At 42.9% G+C, this 6,425-nt stretch overlaps 1 pseudogene; it reads left to right on the plus strand.

Moving 5' to 3' along the window:
* LOC117037843 (lysosomal-associated transmembrane protein 4A-like) overlaps positions 1-4,085 on the plus strand; it is a 57,077-nt pseudogene extending 52,992 nt beyond the window's left edge.
* The last annotated feature ends 2,340 nt before the right edge of the window (positions 4,086-6,425 follow it).

Genomic DNA, 6,425 nt, shown 5'->3' on the forward strand with positions numbered 1-6,425 from the left:
CTCCCTGTGCTGACTGATTGAAGAGTAAATATCAGTTTCAGGTTATGAGAAAGTTATGAGACATTACACTGTGGTAGTTAACAGCACAGTCTCTGGAGCAGAAGCCTGGCTTCAAATCCTACCTTTACTGCTGTGGATGGTCACAAATTTTTTTGACACTTTTCTCATGGAGAAATGGGGTCTACACCCCTCCCCTCAAATCTGAGATGACTCTGTGACAACTCTGACCCAAGAAATAGGATAAAAGTGGCCCTGTCCCAGTTTTTGGCCCAGGCCTTAAGAAACTGGCAGCTTCCACTTCTTGTCTCAAGGAGCCTTGAACCAATTGTATGGCTCTAGAGACTACATAGAGAGCCCTGAGACTCCAAGTAGGGAGAGAGGGGCCCAGCTAAGCCCAGTCTTACAGCTGTTCCCATCGAGGCATGTGAGCGAAGCGGTGTTGGACTCTACAAACCAGCGAAGTTTGGCCGCTAGATGAACAAGAACAAATTGTCCCAGTCGATGCTACCTAGGCCAGAAGAATCAACCAGGGTATTTCTACCCAAATTCCTGATCCACAAAATCATGATATATAATCAAGTGGTTGCTGTTTTAAATAGGTAGCTTATGGCACATCAGTAGGTAATCAGAACATTTACTAGTTGTCTTAGTTTCCTCATCTCTAAAATAGAGACAATACTTATTGGATTGCTGCTTTACTGAATTGCTCTGAGGATTAAATGAGTTAGTAATACAGAGTCCTTAGACCAGTGCTTGGCATCTAGCTAGTGCTCTGCAAATGTTGGCTCCTATTAGGCTTGGATGACAACTCTGGTGAGTTCTGAGAAAGAGAGGTCTGAGAGTGGGCTCCAAGTCCTCTAATTCTCCAGGCCATTTGGTTCTGTTGTCGTCCAGCTTCTCCCAGGATGGTGGCCCCTTATGGAAGACTGTGTTAAAATGGCCTTGGGCGGAGCATTAACAATGCTTCTGACAATGAGACATTAGAGTTCATTGTTCTACCTGCCGCCTTCCCTCAGGCCAGATATTTCCTGTTCTTTAGTGAATGGAGGCTGGGATGGCTCCCAACCATGCGCCCAGCTCACCACCTGTGTGCATCCATTTCCTCACAATTTCCCCAAATCACACTTCATTCCACCTTCAACTTTCACTCTTGTTATACTTCCTTTGCCCCAAATGACCACTCACCTTCTCTCTGCCATCCCAAATTCCATCATAAGCACTTGAGATACGAGCAAGCTCCAAGTTTCCCAAAGGATGGGAAATCCTACTCCTGCAAGATGTTCTATAACAAAGGCGTTCTGCGAATGTTGAAGTTTGGGAAAAACTGGACACTATTATTTCCTAACTTTCCTTCGATAACTCCGTCAATTTACAAATTAAGAGTCCTAAAAAGTTATGCCATTCAGATGTCTATTTAACTTTGTGTTACCCAGATTTTCAGAAACCTATCTGGGCTGTGAAACAATTTTCTTATGAAAGACTTCCTGGAAGGAGCAACCACTGAGCTGAGTCCTGGAGGAGTGGAAGAGGGAAGTAGGGGAAGGGGGCAGAAAAGGAGGTAGGAAGATGGTCGACTTGATGTGGCAGGAAGACAATCAAAGAGGGCTGAGTTTAAGATCCGAGAGCCATGGGGAGACTCCTAAAGTCTTTAAGCAAGAGCATATATTTGCATTTTATAAAGATCACTAACTCTCGTTAAGTGCTTTTGATCTTTATGTTTTGACTGGAGACCTGTAGTAAATGAAACATGTTGCAGTATTACCCGATGTCTGTATAAACATTATAAGTTTTGTAATATGGCTCGTGTTGTTACATGCAATGCCCATCGATATTTTCTATTATTTTTTCCTCCTTTTGGAAATCACTTTTAGGAAACTGTTCCATAATCAGGGTAAGCAAAGATGGGACCTGAACTTTGTAACACCAGACTATGAATGGGTCGAGGCCCCTCGTATTCTCCCTGATGTACTGAATGAGTAAATGAGAGTGGCTTACTCTAAACCGAGCAGAAGAACCTATTCCCAGTTCTGCTAAGAAGAATTTAACTCATTTCACCTCTGTCACGATTTCCCTTGTCTCTTGTCACAAGTAAGAGGTTATAATATTGTTGAGGGCAAAGTAAGTCAGATTTCTTTTGCTCACTAGGACAGCGTTTTGCACACCAGTGAACACGTCGCAGGTGCTTCAGGCACACTCATTGACTATATTGCATTGCACTTATTTGATGATTCTTCACCTATTGCAGGGCAAAGAACTGTAGCAGTCTGAGAAACAGCAGTAAGCTTCACCTAAGTGTTGGCCATTCCTCCTGCTGGTGCTCAGCGTCACCTGGAAAACATATACTCTTATTTTCTTTTGACTCAGGAATGAAGTACCTACATCATAGGGAGGAACCCCGGGACTTCCTGCTGCTTAATTCCCTGTGGTCAAACCTCCCAGAAGGTGAGGTCCGGGAGGACAACCACCATGTTTGTATTCTTCTCCCTGTCTTCCTGCAAGGATCCCTACTGCATTTCCGTCCCTTCCAGAACTACCACCTGCTCTCATGTCTGAGATCTTTTTCCTACAGGATTTGTCCCAAAGTGCAGTTCAATCTCACCACCTCTTCCTTGCTGTCTCTGAAAAGGAGGGTTCTAGCCTTTTGGGTTGAAAGGCTTCACTGCTCAACAGAGAGTAAGCACTGAACAAGCAACTGTGCCCATCAAAAGTCCCAGTGGCATTCAGTGCGCAGGTGCAAAGGAGACGGCTGGGGCCCGGGCTGGGGGAGCAGTTGAAGACACATCGTTTAGTTTTCGACACAGTGACAGGGCTATCTAGGTTCAATCACTGAACAGGAAGCCTTTCTCGGGGGTCCGGCCAAGAACAAGGCCCGCGAGATTCCCAGTGGTGTCCAGGACTCTCCAGCAAAGCCAGAGCCACCGATTCTACAATACCCAGTGCTGCGGATGTTGCCATGTCCATACTAGGGGGTTGGGACATGGTGGTAAACCTATTGATGACAGTTTTGCTGACTGTGGGGGTAACTCATCCAAACTCAATAGCAGCTGTCAGCATTCAGTATGAAGCTATTGGCAATTACTATTCATCCAAGGTAACGCCTGTGTTCTTTTTCTGTCTGTGTGCTGATGTTCATCATCAGTTCATTGCTAGTATGGAGCCATTTCTTATCCAACCCAAGTGGGTTGGCTTATTCCATTCTTCTGTCACCAGCGTTTTCACTTCGTTCTCAGTTGCCTGGTTGCTATCAGTTCTCTCACTTATTTACCAAGAATCAAAGAATATCTGGACCAATTACCTGATTTTCTCTTTAAAGATGGCCTCCTGGCATTGGACTCCAGCTGCCTCCTGTTCATTATTCTTGTGTTCTTTGCCTTATTTAGCGTTTTTAAGGCTTGTCTAATCAACTGTATTTGGATCTGCTATTGATGTAGATCATGTTGGATCTGTCGACAGTTTCTGGGTGTGGGCCGGGATCGTGACTCGTGAAGCTGAAGAATGGAAACACAGACCAAAAAGTTTTTAAAAAGAGGACAGTTTATTAGAGACAGGAGAAGAGGTTGCAGCTCCCGAGCGGCAGGGGGTCCCAAATGGGGGTGCCCCCTGACTGAGGCAAAAACTCTTACTGTTATACCTTCCCTTGCCTGCTTGGGGAAGGGGAGCTGTGAAGAAGGGAACTGGCGCCTTCTAATAAAATTCGTCTACCAGGTTTGTTCTGCTTGCACATCCTAAAGGAATTAGCAAAGTACCCACTCTTTATCTATCAGATCTGCTCCGTTTGTCAGGCGAAAAGGAATTTTATGATTAATCTCAGTGCCTTGTTACATTATGTCCTGGAGAGAAGGAGTGATTTCAAAACCTGAAGTTTTAGGATATGGCTGTCTTTTCTTTATTCCACCAGGGACCTCCCTGTCTAGCTAGGGACATGCTAGCTCTCCTGTATCACTATAATTACATCAACAACAAACACCCCAGAGATTGCTGTGTACCCTGTCTTTGAAGCACCTCTGCAGTATATTTTGCCTATCTGTGAAATGGTGGTGCCAATGCCTGAAAAAGAACTGCTGCCTCCTTCCATACCTGCCTGAAGAAATTCTGCCTCTGTCAGTAAATCCTATACCAGCTTTTTGTCTTATTTTACAGAATGCTGCAATCCAGGGCTCTTTAAACTTGTTTGATATAAACTACACTTTCCTTTGTTTCAATATTCATTTTCAAACACTAACAAGCTTTTTGGACAGCTATTAAAAGTCAGGGGTGTGTGTGTGTGTTAAATCAATTGTATTTTAGTAGTTTTTGAAGACAATCTAGGTTAAACAAGAGCAAAGTGCCATTGTTCGCCTTTTGTTGACAGGTGGGAACGGAGTGTTCTCTACAGATTTCTTTTTTTTAACTTTTTTTTTTAACTTTCTTTATATAACAATTTGCATTTTGGTTATTTGCTGCCCTGGTACTTTCAGGAAGGATGAATTAAATATTCAGGGTGAGTGAGTTGGGTATAAAATCTGAAGTTTTCAGCTGTGAAAATATCAAAAATACATAATATTTTAACTTGACTGTGGAAGATGACAGTTGCATTTTTCTAATTTGTATGTTTTTCCATCATTGTGATAAGATGTTTTAACAAATCTCTTTAAAAAAAAAAAAAAAAAAGAGTCCCAGAATCTCACAAAATGTTCTCTAGTGCCTAGAGTAGTCTGTTTATGACCTCACCCCTTCCTGAGGGTGATTGTTACAAGCCTCCTTTCCCTACCTGCCCCTTTCTCCAGATTAGGTGTCCCACTTCCTGCTGGAAGGTCAGATGGCACAATTAATATTGAACAATAAACGAGTTAGTCATCCTCCAAGTGTTTGAAGTCTCAGGTGGTCGGGGCATTCCAGAAGGGTGACTGTCTTTCAGTGTTTCTCCTTCTCCACACAGGAAATAAATGACCGCAAGCTTCTCCCTCACTGTTACATCCCACATCTTCTTAAACATCCTGGGAGAAAACTAAATTGTCCTCTATGGTATCTTTACTTCTATTTCTTCACTCAGATAATATAGATTGGCAACTCCAGTTGCTAATCTGAAAAGTCTAGGGTATCAGGGCTGTGTTGACCAGTGTTATTCAAATTCCATGAGGATAACTTCTAGAGGCAAAGGCCCTGGAGACTGAAAAAAGGGGAGTGTCCTAGCCCCAGGGTGGCGTCCCCAGTGGTTAAGTCAGTCTTTACATTCCTAGAATCTTTTGTCTTCCTCCAAGGGAGTATAAAAACAGCTCATTAGCATCTGCTAGAAGTGTTGGAAGACAATTGCCAACAAAGTAATAACACTCCTTATCTGCTGCTGGTAGGAACACACCTGGGTTTCCTTTCCTTCTTTCTGCTTGCCTGTATAGCTGATTTATTACGTTGGTGCAAAAGTAATTGCATTTTAAAAAGTTAAAAATAATTGCAAAAACCGCAATTACTTTTGCACCAACCTAATACCATATCTACCAAAAAAAAAAGTCCATATTATCTATATTATTTTATAGTAGGGAAAAGAAATCACAATTGTTACTCAGAAATATGTCTCACTGTATCAGATACTGCACATGTAGTGTCATTCTATTGTTTGTATTGAAATGCTGATGTTTTTCATTTCTCAAAAGGAAACTCTGTTAGGGAAACCATAGCCTGGGTTTTCGTGACACAGTTTGATTTAAAATCTTAGCTTCCCTTTATTATGCTGGAATGACGTTGCATAATATACTTAACTTCTCTGAGGGGCTTGTCTTTACCTGTACAGGGAGCAAGTTTCCTTCTTCACAGAAGGGTCAGTCAGGAGCATTTAAAGTGTTCCTTTGTGTTCAGTATATTGTGTATGCTCAATGAATGTTTGCTGTTTTTCTTTTCACCCCAATCCTGAGATCTCTAAGAGTATCTCTCCAGAGCAGCCAGTGCACATTTCATAGACTCTTCAGAAGAAACCTTAGCATTCATCTAATCTGACTTCTCTAGAATCCTGTCCACAGCTTCCCTAGCCAAGGATCCCGGAGCCTTGGCAGAAGGCAGCCCACTGCTTCCCTGGAAGGGGGGAGCCAACTCCATTGTAGGACAGGACTTACATTGATAATTACTTGCTTTTCATTTAGCTAAAACTCAACTCTCTATTAAATTCTACCTATTGTTCCTAATTCTAACCTCTAGATCTCAACAAAGAATTAGCAGGCTCCCTGGTCCACCCCAAGGTCCTTCGTTACATGAGAACCACGCAGGATCGTTGCATAATGTAGGGAGGGCTTGGTCGAGGCATGACAGAGACCTTCTTAAGTGACACAAAATACCACACATTAGTAACTGAATCATGCCCCTGATGGTTGGCAAAATTTCCAAAAGACGTCTCACTTGCTGCTTCCTACGCTCTCAAGCTGGTCTTCCAACTTTGTCCGCTCTGCCTCCAGTCT

The sequence above is a fragment of the Rhinolophus ferrumequinum genome, chromosome 2, assembly GCF_004115265.2.
Source record: "Rhinolophus ferrumequinum isolate MPI-CBG mRhiFer1 chromosome 2, mRhiFer1_v1.p, whole genome shotgun sequence".
NCBI lineage: Eukaryota > Metazoa > Chordata > Mammalia > Chiroptera > Rhinolophidae > Rhinolophus > Rhinolophus ferrumequinum.